The sequence below is a fragment of the Xiphophorus couchianus genome, chromosome 19, assembly GCF_001444195.1.
Source record: "Xiphophorus couchianus chromosome 19, X_couchianus-1.0, whole genome shotgun sequence".
Taxonomy (NCBI): Eukaryota; Metazoa; Chordata; class Actinopteri; order Cyprinodontiformes; family Poeciliidae; genus Xiphophorus; species Xiphophorus couchianus.
The window spans coordinates 10,080,042-10,094,984 of NC_040246.1; the positions used below are offsets into that span (position 1 = coordinate 10,080,042).

The 14,943-nt window shown below is 36.4% G+C and overlaps 1 protein-coding gene across 1 annotated transcript in view; it reads right to left on the bottom strand.

Annotated features, from left to right (window-relative positions):
• The window catches only part of LOC114134550 (leucine-rich repeat and fibronectin type-III domain-containing protein 2), a 137,575-nt gene that overhangs the window by 36,421 nt on the left and 86,211 nt on the right, over positions 1-14,943 (bottom strand). Inside the window, exon 4 of the mRNA XM_028001230.1 lies at positions 14,600-14,687. The gene's annotated coding sequence lies outside the window, so the exon portion shown is untranslated. The remainder of the gene's footprint in view (positions 1-14,599; positions 14,688-14,943) is intronic.

Sequence of the window (14,943 nt, forward strand, 5' to 3'; positions counted from 1 at the left end):
GCCTCCAGAAATTATACTTTTTACATTATCTTCAGAAGGCAGAAAACTGATCTTTTTCACAATAATTCCACCAAAACATGAGCAGAATATGTTTACCATTGCATCTAATTTAACCTGGCTGGGAACTGAGTTCATTTGGCCGAAGCCCTAAGACGATGCAAGCAAAGCTGAGATGACAAGACAATCAGCAGGTGAATGTTTGCAAGCAGAATTAATGCAGCCATCTGCAATTCAAACTTTACCCAGCATTAAAACCTCTAATGCAGTAAAACCCAACCCATCTGCCACTGCAGCAAGGAGAAAACAAACACCAACAAGTTTAAGCAAGCATAAATTTAACCCCACTCGCGCCATAGACTGAGGGTGACAGAAATGATATCGGCTGATTAGTCTCCATTTGCGTCGTCCTAATGCTCGTGCAAGCAAAATGTGTCTGTTTATGCAGAAGTCTGTCCATATGGGGAACTGTTATATAATTTATACTGCAGGTGTTAAAGAGCTTAGGCTTCCTGAATGAGACACAAGTAGATTTTAAATAAGGTCTGTCATATAGAGAGGAGTGCTAGTCTGTTTGGAAAATGGCTGACAGGCAGGAGTCTTTAGAGAGTGATATGCTCAAAACACAAGGTTAAGATATCCAGAACCAATGAGCCAGCTTTTTGTCAAACAAATAGGTCTTATGTACGACATTGCTTGTGGACAGAATGCACAATGTTTGTAATATATTCTGCAGGCGAACCGGCAGAGAAGCCTCATATCAAATACAAATAATCCGCATGTGATTGAGTCAGCCAATATTCCAGCTACAATAACAGGATTAACTTTTGTTTCCCACTCAATATGTGATGTACTTTCAAAGGCTGATAAGGCTCGCTGCTTAATTAGATTCAGAAATAATAAATGATAATGGAAGAACACAATGAATTGTATGATTAAAGCAGGCAGTGATTTGGAGATACTAAATGTTCCCTTTGATGTGAGATGCTCTTTCCAGCATGTTCGGCACAACAAACAGCCTTTTCGCAGAGCAAATGCTGCTGCCTCTCTTTGTCCTAAAACTGTCCCAACAACAAGGGAAAGATCTCCAATCAGCAGAGGCGCTTACAACACTAGTAATTTATAGTGCTCAGTGGACCTCTTCTGTGCATGCAGACGCCACTGAAGTAGCACACTAAAGCTCAGCTGTGGTGTTCTGATTGCCTCTGATCCATCTAAGCTCCCTAATATCTCCAAAATCGATCACTGCAGGCAAAAGCTTCATCAACATTATATTGTAAAACAATTAATCTTTCACCTGAATTGGAAAAATGCCAACTTCTGCAGGTTAAGCACAAAACTGGAGCCACTGGAAGGCAGAGAGAGAAACATTTTCTTACAATGTTGTGTTCAAACTGCTTCTTCCAGGGTCAATACACCCCCACCAACAAGAAAAAGCTGCTCAGTAAAAGCTCCAGGGATGTACCGGAAGGTCCAAGGTTCTGACCTGGTCTCCAAACTCCCCAGATCCCCAACCAATTAAGTACCAGCAGTTTGGACTGAGCATGCCTGATCCACAGTGGCCCAAATAGGCCGGACAAAACTGAAAGAATATACCATAAAGCATCTTCAATAATACACAACATGCTCAGAAGCTTCACTTCTTAACAGCAACTGTGACCCATACCATATCGGACATGCATGTTTATTTTGACAGACACTTGCATATTATAAAAATAATAATGCAAGCTCAATACAATCTTGAGCTTTAATTAGCATAATTTTTATTATGGGAAGCAGACCTCCGTACATTAGTTAACAACAGCTAGTTAGTACAATAGTTGAACTCAGCCCAGTTTGGAGAATCAGCAAGAATTTCAAACACCTAAGTTAAGCAACCAGCTATTCAGAGCTAGGACAATTCCAAAGTAGGAAAGCAAAGAAAGTCTGTGTGCACTATACTTATTTTCCACTCCGTGTCTGTAAATAATGTAGAAGCATCTCCCAGTCTCTTGACAATTCAAAAAAGGCATAAAATGACAATTACATATACGATAATGGAATTTTACATATTTTAAGTGCTTGCATTAAAGGCAATAGGACTTGTTTTGTTTCTTTTAGACATTCCACTTCATTTGCCCAAAAGGCTTTTCCAATTGTTATAATAGGTTAGAAGCTTCAGACTGTTAAACAATCACAGTAACCGGACTGTCAAGATCATTGATGGAGCTATTAGGGTCACTACTACTTTTTGTGGCCTACTAGGGGTCATTTGTGCTTAAATGTTAGTCTACCACCACAGCTATTCAAGTCTAAATTTACAATCTCATAACATGTTGCTCAAGCACAAATCTCTCGAACACTGAAGGCCCCGACATACCTCATCCAAAGCCAAACAGGGGATGTGCAGTCATGTGGTTTTGACATGTTCGTTGCACACACCTTTTGCACAATGGTGCTGACCACCTGGGCGACATCCCTCCAGCTTAAATATACGCCACTACCCGCACAAGTTCCCTCTATGCATTCTGTTTTAATTTTAGGAAATGGTCACAGACAGTCCCACACTTTTCTGCAGACAGCCTCCTCCATCAACAAATGTTATAATTGCAGTCCAGGAGTTATTAATCTTTCATCAGTCATATTGTAGGATATTTATTTAGTGAAGAATCGCAAAAATTTACATAATTCCTGGTCGCTTCACAGAAATGTTCCTCAAAGTTATTTGTGTCTTAATAGTGATTGCCTCTATGAACAGAATGACTAAATTTTCTGGCACTTCACATGAAGTATGTTAAGGCCCTAATGTTAGTGTCCACAGTCTACATCATTAAAGAAATATAAATTTTTTTCATGAATGACTAGGAGTTCTTGAGCTATTTGAAAACAGAATGTGCATAATAGTACTCTGGACCAATTTGATGGTTGAATAACCTGACTGATTAAAAACAATAAATACCCTTGTTTTTGAACTCATATGTTTATTTATTCAATAATTTAGCGGCAAGACATTTTTGAATTGAAAATGTTGCTTATTTTGCGGATATACTGTATAGCTTTTGATTAAAATGCGACTAGTTGCAGTAACTGCACTGAACTTGATAAAAACATTTACTGATAAATATTGATATGCATAAATGTTCCCATGGAACCAAAAGCAGGAAAAATGGTTAAAAAGGCAAATAATTCCTCAGGAGACACTATGGTAGGCCTTCGTCAGATCCACAAAACACGTAAACATGACAACCAAACCCCAAACCTTCGGAACCGTCTAGCAAGGTGAAGGATCTAGTCCACTGTTCCACAGCATGAACAAAATCCACATTCCTTCTCCTTATCTGAGATGCAACCGTCAATCCGAGAAAACTTTCTGAAAAGCTTAGAGCAAATTTTCTCAAAGAGTCTGAGAAATTTGATCCCTTGAAACTGGAACTCACTTACCAGCCCCTAAGCTAAAGATCTAAATCACCACTCAGTATTATTCTTTGGTGGTGTTGTGGCTAAACCTATTTTAATTTAATCTAACTCTCTTAAAGTTAAGTTTTAAGAAGGCTTTTACTGTCACAAATGTTATCAGTAATTTATTTGGTGCCAACAAATTTGCAGCATTCTCTGTTGGGAGATGTATCTTTGAACCTTAGTCTTTGAACCTGAGTACAATCTTTGTCATTCCTTAGATTTACACACAAAAAATGCCTAGTTTTTAGTTATTTCAAGATGCATTAATAAAATGTTGAATTTCATTTATTTCTTTTCATGTTGTTTACATCTGAGGACTTTGAAGGCAAAATGGAGATGGTCCAGAAAATATTTGAGTCACAACTCGTCTGTGATGTTAATGTTTACACATAAAAATGTTCAGCTTTAGCCTCATTGCTTTAGGGGGACCATAGTCACATCTGAATGGCTAAAGCAAAGCATATTGATTAAATATAGCAGCCAAAGAGTGAGTGTCAGGGAGGAGGAGTGAGTAGACAACCTCCAAAAATCAATTTATGGATCCATGTTGGCGGCTACCTGCTTTTTTTTGACAAGGCAGGATTCTCAGATAAACATCTTGCATGCACTGAAATCAGACATCCAATATTGTAAGCACGCCTTAAAACTAACTGTAACTGTCAACGCTCTTATTAGCCTTGTTCTACATTTTTATCAGTCAGGATTTATCATCAGTCTTTATCATCCTAGATATAAATTTTTTGATCATTGATAACTTATTCCGTAGCAATGTTATTTTTTTTTATTTTTTGTTTTTATGGATTTCTGCTCTTTCCTGCCAATATAATAGTATAGATAATTCAGTGAAAGCAAAAAAACAGGTGAATCTTAATCTTAATCTTAACAAGAGCACACCAATCTTTCTCTCTCGTTCTCTGCATCATCTCATCAGCTTAGAACATAATGTGAATATGACTTTGGTCTTGCATTTCCATTAATGACTAATTCTGCAGCATGTTCAGTGACATCAAGGTTAAAAAGTAATAATACACTAGAATCAAGTGTTCACTAGTTGAAATGATCTTAAGTCAAACTTCAAGAGGATGTTGCTACAAGTGGAAAGTAGAAACCATCTGCTGCTCCCCAAAGCATAACTGCTAGCAGACAGTTGCTCTGTAGCAAAACAGTTTGTGTTAAAACAAAGGCAAGCACATTGGAGAAGCAATTGTTGCTATCCACCAACAATTGGGTAGGAATTGTTGGTGGATAACTCATATGACTTTTATACCAAAGAAATGAAACTGGGTCATAAACAGCAAATCTTTTGCAGAATACCCTGAAACAAATCAAGGTGATGCAAGGGCCCAATCAAAATGTAGATTTTAATACAATAGAAAATGCTTTTGTGTACCTAAGACAGGGTTTCCAAACCCTGTTCCACAAGGCACACTGCACTTCATTTTTGTGATGTTTCCCTGCTTTACTAAGCCTGATTCCGCAAACACCTGTCAATGGAAATCACTTAGGCTGAAGCAGGGAAACACATAAAACATGCAGGGCAATGTGCCTCAAGAGAGCCACCTCTACGTTCCTACCTCTACTGTAGCAATGTCGTAAAAAAGAATATGAGAGGCTGATTTAGCCATAGAACAAATGACAGTTGCAAGGTATTGCAGATAAAGGTGGCTCTACAGGCTGTAGACTTGTGGGGTGTACCTAATTTTTTTGGATGATGATATGCTCTTCTCTGTCATTTCAGGTGTGTACTTATTAAAGTGCTTATTTTTGCTGGAAAAATGTTTCAGAGGATGAAAAAAAGGATCTTTCTGGGACAGGCTACTGATGCAACATAGGGCAATGTTAACAAATTCAACCTAAGGGTTTCTATCTGCCTTGCATGATACTGAAATGAAGTCAAAACCGCTGAGCAAAGAGGACGTCAGGAAGACAGGTGAAGAATGTGCAGAAGAGGAAGAAAAAGTTTAGCAAATAGACAACAGGATTATGGATGTGTTCCTGCAGGTGAGATTTCCATAGACGGCATCACAAAAGCCGTTCTCTCTCTGAGTAAGACCAAGTTCTGCATTCAGACTTTCCCTCCTTTCCACAGCGAGAAAAACACATCAGACAAAAGCACATGGCTGCAAAAGACTGCCTCTGCAGCCTTTTAAATAGTATTAGTTCAGCTCCACAGGTTTGTCACACCAAATTGTATGAAAAGTTGTGTGGATTCAGTGCAGACCAATTCCCCTCTTGCTCTTCCTCAAAAATTGCGCATCGGGTGTGTGCAGCAGAACGTCAGGAGTGGCCTAGTTTTTTCGGGTGTTTCATATCTGAAGGGCTTTGCTGGAGGGGGAGTTTCATCTCCGGACTAAAATTGATTAATTATTATCCGGTGAAATCACATAATGAAAGCACAAAGCAATTTAAAAGCTAATAAGCAATTAAATCAGAGAAATAGACATGATTATGTATTCATCTGTGTTATTCTACTAAAAAGGATTCAATGCCTCCAAGTAAAACTGGGTTTGTGATTTCTCTATCCCAAAAAATATGAAAAAAACATTTACTTCAGAACAGGAAGGAAAACATAATGTATATTGTTACCTTTTGATCAAGTAATGTGTAATGAGAAAACATTTTGTAGGAGTGATTGCAAAATACCTGCACCATGTACTCTATAATCCACAATGATTTAAAGAGAGGCTTGTTTGATTACAACAGTGGATTACTTTAAACTACAAAATGTCACAAAGGTGTGAGAAATGCAAGATGTGTAAAATGAAATCAAAACAAGAATCTCTATCACCGCCTCCAGGACATGACATGCTCTGTGCATGTCATGGTTTGTGGTGGCAAAGGACTGGAGCTCTAACAGGATATTGGCAGACGAATAGAAGATTTCATATTTCAATAAAATTAAATAATCTCTCAAGGTTAACACAGGAACCAGTGATGACAAAGAAGAAGGCTAACAGAAGTGAGCCTTTGTCTTTGACGAGAAGTGAAAAGAAAACCAATAAGAACTGCTTATTCTGTGAAAGTTAAGAATCAAGGCTTTTGGGTGACCTAAAAAAATGATTTTAAATGAAATTTCTTTGTTTAATTCATACTGTCATATTCTTAAGAAATGGACTAATGTAAGCTAACTGGAAATAATTGTTTTATAGCAAATCTCCTTGAAAATTAGTTAGTATATGTAAAAGTAAGAACAAAGTGATTTTCATTTTTAAAAAGTGGCTACGAAGTGCCATAATGTGCTTCATTAAAGATATTTGACTTGCAGTGACTTTTAAAACTACTAAGACACCTTTGTGGAAACAAACACAAACTGAAAAGGGCAATGAACAGTAAAATTTGAATGTACAAATACTCTTTTTAAAAGAACACATTTTGCTCTGATTGGACTGAATTCCTTAAAATGGAGCTCAGCATCTCCAATGAAAATCGTTAGAAGGAACACTGAAAAGATCAGAGCATTTTCCATGGCGCCACTGAAGCAGAACGAGCCTGTGAGTCTGATATGGATACCCTAATAAGTTGATTTCTATAGCATGTAAGACGACAGTGGGAAATCTCAAAGCAAAACCATGAAAAGGCTTAAAAGCCTCATGTATTGAGTGGATGACAAGCTCATTGAATGAAGAAATAAATCAAACCATAATTAAGAGAATGAGTATGTATGTATCTTAATACTCCAAATTGAGTTTCTGACCAGCAGTTTATTTGGTTTGACATGCGTGTAAAATACCTTGGTAGTTTTGTTGTTAACAAGGTAAGTGTTGTGGTATCTATTTTTTGTGTGTGTGTTTTATGCCAGAGGACCTAAATGAGCAAGAACACATCAAAAGAAAGGGGGGGAGGAGGGGGGGTGGGGGGGGGGGGGGGGGGGACAAGACATAAAAGGGAATCATTAAAAAAATTGTGATTTAAAAGGTGACTTATTCTGTCTTGAGCTGTCCATTAGGTTTTGTGATTTTTAAAAAAAAATATTTTGTTTGTTTGGAAACCAATGAAAATCTGAAATAATACATACAAAAGGGGATTCCTGTAACTTGTCTACTTACTAAGTATTTCAAGACATCAAGGAATATGCTGTAAGTTTTTAAAAATGTACTAAATCCTTGGAAAATAAAGGTGGAGGACCAACAGTATTCTCAGACATATGGGCTAAACAAGCTAAGATATTTTAATGTCTTTCTCACTAAAGCTACTATGAATTAAAGCTGTTATCTGTAATCCATAACCTTTCCATTTGTATTGAGTATACTAATGAATGGATATTGGATAAAAAAAATGGAAATTTATGTAACATATGGAAATGCAACAGTAATTAAAATTGACTACGAATTGATACAGTTGGCATCTGTTTATTTTTTAAACCACCTTTATTTGAACCTTTAAAAACAATACTTAGATTTGAGCAACTCACAATTGAGTATTTGATGATTAGTATTTAAAGGGAAAAGTAGGAAAAACTAAACAAATATTAAGTAAAGCACACAAAACCATGACATTCCTTTAATCACCTCACCTAACATGTCGATCATAATGTACAAGAAAAACGAAGATGGCTCACTATAAATGATTTCAATACTTTGCAGTATTTTTTGCTTCCTCATTGAGGTCAACATAGATTATTGTGAACTAGCTTAGCTACAAATAAGCTAACCAATACGTTGTCCACCAGATATTTTCAAAAATCAAACCGTGTTTTAAACAATTGGAAAAATTTAATCTGATTTTCCTTGAAATTTATTCATGTATTTATTATAAATACAAATATGTAAAAACTGTCACAATGAGACTCATGTAAAGAAGCTAAATAACAAATTAGCTAGCAGATATGGCTAATTCTCACGAGAATAATACCCATACAATCTTCTTTTAAAAAGTGTTTTAATCTCAAGACGATCTTAAAGATTAAAATATAAAAATTTCTTTAAAATTTGTTCACTTTTGTAAAACAACATGTGTGAACTATGAAACTAGCTAATAAATTAGTCACATTAGCTTGCCTTTTTGAAGTGTATGTCCACAGTAAAATACCAGATTGGTTTTCCACAAAAGATGAGACTTTTTTAAAATGTAGGTATTAGTTTTGAAAAAAAAAAAATATATATATATTTATTTTCTGTATTTAATATAAATCACAATCATTAAATCAATTGCTCAGTTAATTACCATTTAGTTTTTCTGTAAATATATCAGCAAATGGATTCTGAGCAATACTCATTCATTCTCAATGATATGGTGAATCACTCAACAGCACTTTAAATGTCTAACACTATTAGACGTTTGAAGTGAGTTGTAGCTCACTGAAAACCAATGGTGACAGTATACTGGATGACTAATTCAACACATTTTATATTTTTCTCTGTGAAAGTAGCTCCCATAGCAACTCCAATAGACGGCTCCCTTCTCTGTATGTTTGATCACTATTCTTTCATCTTTTGTGAGCCTGGCGCTGGCACAAAATTGCAGCTTAGTGTGATATATGACATTCCGTCTCAGCAGCGTATGAAAAATAAATTAGATTTCCCTACACCATTTCCTGATCAGCTCTTTCACCCCCCTCATCTCCACCACCAAGGCCCTTCCCTTCTGAATTCACACCTGCCTCTCTTCTTCCGGCCCATGCATGTGAAAGCTCGACTGCAAGACACAAACACAGAGGGTGCATTCGCACCAAGTGTGTCACAGCAGTTTTCAAACTCTAAACCAAATGGCTTCAAATCTTTTAGTTTTATTCTGAATCACCCCATCTATACAGACAGTAGACACGAGTGATTTTAAAACATTTGCATGCAAGAAAAACCTACAATAATACATCATATATTAAAAACTGTTCAAATCTTCCTTGAGATCACAATTGTAAGACGCTAAGGATATACACACACGGCTACACAGAGATGAATGTGAGAATAACTTTTCATTCTGTCATTCTAGGTGTCTAGAAAATCTGTCCTATTCAGTTCCAATTGATACACACCGTAAGTTCAGTTTTAGCTCTTTATTTTAAATAAACGTTAAACATGTGAAAGACGAGCTTTATCATCCTAATGGTAAATTCTTCTGCCATTTTAAACTCTGACTTATTTTTAAGAGCTTCTTTGTCACAAGGGAGAAAGAAAGAAATTACTTAAAGAAAAATAAAAAAAAATCTTCCTTTATTCCTTGAGGAAATCAAGGAAGACAGGGAAAAGAGGGAAGTTGAACATGAGGTGGTTCCTACAACTTTGATAACAAACCAACTGGTGCACATTAATAAACCTGGATAAACAAACTATCTGGTGTACTGGTGAAGGATACACCCCAAAGGGCCAGACTGCAAATAAATGAAACTGAAAGACATCCTAATGTACAAACCAGAAAAGATTCAGCTTCCCTGAAGGCTACTCAGACAAATTACTCCAACTTTCACAGTCGTGCAAAAAAAAAAAAAAAACAAACAAACAAAAAAAGGAGCATGTGAGAACAAAGCTAGGTGAAAATTTGAAGTTGCAAATTATCTGGCTGAAGAATTGCTCCAGCAATGTGAAACCATCTACACAAAATGTGCAAAGTACTTTTATTAAGACGTCAAACTGGTGGAATCACACATTGAAAGGGGGAACTAATTGAAACAATACATGATGGATTTCCCAAGACGTTGCAAAGAGAGGAGTTATTCCTTTATTGAGTGGAAGCTTGTCGGATTTCCTTGCAATGAGTCAAAAATGATTTAACAGGCTTTCAATCAGTGTGCTATCTAAAAATCTTTTTTGGTTTGCTTTTCCCTAAGCATCTGAATCCTCTGTTAGTCAGGGGGAGATTAATAAAAACTTCACACATAAAAGAGCCTTTAATGGAAATTCAATAGGAAAATTAAACTTTATAGGCTACCACACTTCATAGCAGAGCATCTGTATGAAATATCCACATGATTTATATACATATTTTTTTGCCAGACAGTTACATCTATATACTAACATAACACTAAATGTACTTCTTCTACTCTTGAATTCGTCATATTTTTGTGTCAGTAAAACCCCAAAACAACAAGACTCTCTTCCATTGCTGTTCACTCTCACTTGAATCATTATAACCCCCCTGCAGCCTACATTTAAGCATTGATTTGTTTTGATACAGGATTTACTAAGCTCATGAAAAACATGAATGCAGACAAGAAAAAAGTTTATTTTGCACATCCTCTATAAATCTAATGAGTTCTCCCCTCTCTCCTCTGGAGAGAACAGGCACAAAGCATCAAAAGAGTGTGCTTACTCTTGATCACATTAAATCCATCATGATGCAAAGTGTGCATGAAGAAAGTAGGACAGCTTTCACCGCAACTCAGAACTGACACTTGCTTTACAACAGAGACATCATCATTAACAGATGAAGCATCGTTCTGAAGCAACAAGACACTTTACCCGCATTCTTCACAATCTGCTGCAGCTGCTGGTTAGCTCAAGATTTCCCAGGAAACTGTCCAATCCAATACATCTTGGCTCCCATTTAGCTTTAACTGCAAAATTGTAACCTCATCTGACTGTTGGCAGAGACATTTTAAAAAAATGTTTCTTGATTAGAAGACATTTGATGCTGCATCGAAATGTTTATATACAATCAAAAAGGGGTAATGTTTATGATAGTTTTAGGATTTTTTTTATTTAAACTGTTATTTTTCAGGGATGAAATGTTTTGCCAATATCAGCAATGGAATTTTTTCTTTTTCTACTCCACACAGAGACAACATTGTACACACAGGTTCTCATATATCCATACATCCCTACTGATGTTCAGTCAAATGTCACTTAGAAAGCTGCAAGTTTCTTCGCTGAATCCTTCTTGTGATTGTATATTTTGCCAAATTTCTTGGCAGAATTGGTAGAATTCATTCAAATTGAAATGAAAACTGTTTAAGATGTTCAGGAACAGCCCAGAAACCAAGACTCAAACACATCATGCAACTGCTGCTGAAAGAACAGCATCTGTTCCCAGTGAACATAGACTTTGACATAATCCACATTTACACAGTAGGCAAATGCGACCCAAATCCACTTTTTTTAGTCCATATTTGACCTAAATGCAACTTTTTCACGGCCGTCTGAAAGGCCCATTTCCGATCTGTTCACCACACAAAAAATACGATTTGTGCCACTTTCATGTGTTGCTAAATTCGATACATATTTGATTGTTTTCAAAGCATTTGTAGTTAGAACTGTCAGGTAGCATTTGATCCGACTTTTAAAAAAATTTTTTTTAAAGGTTTTGCTGGCTCTAGTGGCCTTTATTTGAAAGTAGTTTGACAGGAAACAGGGTAATCAGAGAGGGGGAAGACATGCGGTAAACGTCGCCAGGCCGGGAATCGAACCTACGACCATCGCTACAAGGACTAAGGCCTCAACGTGGGTCATGCTTTGCCCCTGCGCCACCACAGCACCCCATTGATCTGACTTTTATGAAATTTATATGAGATGTTCATCATATTTCTACACCGCCATAAGCCAAACATGGTAAATCCAAATGTAAACAATGGCTGAAAATTATAATTTTGAACTTGTGAAAGAAGTCTGTGTCACTCAAGTGCATCACATCAGATTCCCACCATTCCTGGCTCTGACTGCACATCCAAACAGGCTTATCTATGGAAGTAGCAGTTTGCAATGACCATTCATGGTGCACTATTAGTTTTGTTAGTTTCTCTTTTGATTGGCTTTCTTTGTTATGTTACGATCTAACTATATTGTTGGCTCCTATTCCTAAACAATGTTAAAATCAATACGTAAATGGCTCCATCCATTCTTACTTACATAATCAACCTTGATTTAAATGCAAGTTTTAAACTACAGATTGCTTTTATTTTTTTACCTGGAGCTCAATTTGTATTTCAATATATGTGTCTGATGTTTACTTTTGCAGTAACCTTAAGCTTGAAAATGTGTCAGGGATGCTTTGTCTATTTAAAAAAACAAGGCATCACTGTAGTTCGAAAGTAAAAAAATCTAATTGCCTACAAGCTTAGAATATAGATAGATAGGAAACTTTATTATTTCCTTTTGGATTTCTGCTGAGGAAAATAGTCAAATGTACCTAACAAGAGGTTTGAGTGTACCTGTGTGTTATAGTTCAACAAAAAAAAAAAAAAAACAGGGAGATGGATTTGACATGTAAATTTGGGATCTATATCTGAACAATTTGCAAACACCGGACAAGATATTTGTAACTAAAAAAGCTATTCTTGGCTGATGTGTGAGTATATTTCAGGTGTGTCTTGCTGAAATTAATGCTCCGTTCTATTTACCTTCGAAGTTGGAACATACCTGAGATGACAGCGTTTCAATTAACACAACAGGAGAAGTCGGGATTTCAACATTGCATCACCCAATAAGAGATTGTTTGCAATATCTCAGACTCTGAAGATTTCACCAGCAGAGTAAAACATTCACTGGAATACTGTAATACATATGAATGTTATTTCCATTGACATTACCAGCCTTGCACTATAAATACCCATATATTAACTTTGCACACATTCAGTTTGTGCTTAGCATATTATTCATTTGAGGGAGAAAAGTACATCTTCATTTTTTTAAGCTCACAGCAGAGTCCATGAAGATATTATCCAAATGTTTTCTTCTGAAACCGAACAGAAATAATGATGAAAAAATGACTTGTGTTGGGGTAAAAAAAATGGCTGATGTCTCCATGCGAAGTTAGTAACAAAAACCCCTCTAGCTACAGCCCACAAAGAAAGTCTCAGCTAGAGCAGAGATAAAACATTTACATGCATCATTACTGTGATCAGTTGGGGGAAAATACTCTGCAAATGGTTCATGAGAAAAAAAGAAATGAGGAATGCTTCATTTAAAAATAATTGTGCTCATAATATGCAAGCATTCACATGTGTAGGAGGTGTTGATAGCCTGGTTAGCTCCTTGAGTTCACGACATCAATGTAATGCAGAAATGAGAAGGATTAAATTATATACAACTTTTACACATTTTTTTGAGACTTTTTGTATCGTCTCTTTAAAAAAACATTGTGTCCAGACGTAATCAAGATTGAAAACACATCATTATTCTAAATCAGTTTACAAGACGCAACAGAAAAAAACGTGAAAGAAAAAAAAAACTAAATCCAATTGCTGCTCCTATAGGTTGTAAGGGGAAGCTCCTCTAAAAGCAGGATATTTTCTGAGTTTGCTGTTTGGAACCAGAGGGAAAGACATTAGCAATTACTTTAGCAAAGCAATTGTTGTTGCCCATCAGTCAAGTGTCATGAGGTCATGTTCAGGCAATTTAAAGTCAATCACTATACACATAGATTATTCCCAACTGAAAAAGTTTCCCAGATGTAGAAATTTGCAGCAAATTCCAAGTAAGGTCATGTAAATCTCAGATTAAGTTCTTGCATTTTCTCTAAGTCTAAAAAGGCTTGTTTTTGACTTGGGTTAAGGTTAGCCACTCTGGAACAATGTCATTAGGACGAGAACAAATTAGAGATTTGTGGCAGTAAGAAGCATGCTTGGATAAAACCAAACACAGTACTTCAGCACACACTTCACACAAACTGTCAGGCATGGTGGTGGAGGAGTGATGATTTGATCTTGTTTTGCAGCTGCTGGCATATAGTAGTTAATAGCTACTTAAACAAATCCTTTTGGAAACTCTTGGATTTAGATGACATCTGTTTTTGAAAGGGAGCTCAGACAAAGACTCACCTTTGTGTGTTTACAAAAGAACTGTTCTGTTGATAGGTTTGAGTTGAACGTGAGGTTCTCTGTAAACCAAAGTATCCTATAGTTCAGTGTGAAGCCATATGTCTGGCAGCGGAAGTTCAATCCAACTAGACACTGATCCAAATTGAAGAAGAAAATCTACAACAGAAGTTGGAAACTGTACCTGACTGAAATGGTTAGGTTAACTTTAAGAGAGCAATGTAGGAGTTAGCTACAATTCATACAACCAGCTAGAGGTGGTTGTATGAATTTCCCACATAGTTTTTTTTTCCATTTTGGCTTAATCTTTGCTTAGTAAATAGTGTGACTTTTTTTATTTTGTTAACTTCTTCCTCTTGAGAAAAAGCAAGAATAAATCCAGAAACCAGATCAGAAAGTTCCACATTATGACCTTAAGATTCTGAGCTTTTGATACAATAGCGATGTCAGGCTTCACGCTGTGACAAAAGCCAATCTTACCTATATTGTGGTGTATTGTGCCATATGGTCCCTCAGAAAATTCTCCAGGCCACACATTCACTCTCAGAAAGCTGGAGGAACACTCAGCCTACAGAGAGGAGATAAAAGAAAATGGCGCTCAAAGTCTACGTCCCACACATCGCTTTGCATGAACATGTCTGTGGGAAAGGTGTTAAAAATGAAAAGGTCAAGTGCTGTTCCTTAGCAGGTGAATACTAAATCAGCCTTTATGCATTAACAAATCACTTGATGTTTTACACATTTGACCTTTGTGACTGTTCATAATTCTTTATTTCTGACACAGTTAGAAAACTATCTCCTCTACATCCTAAACAAAACAGGGG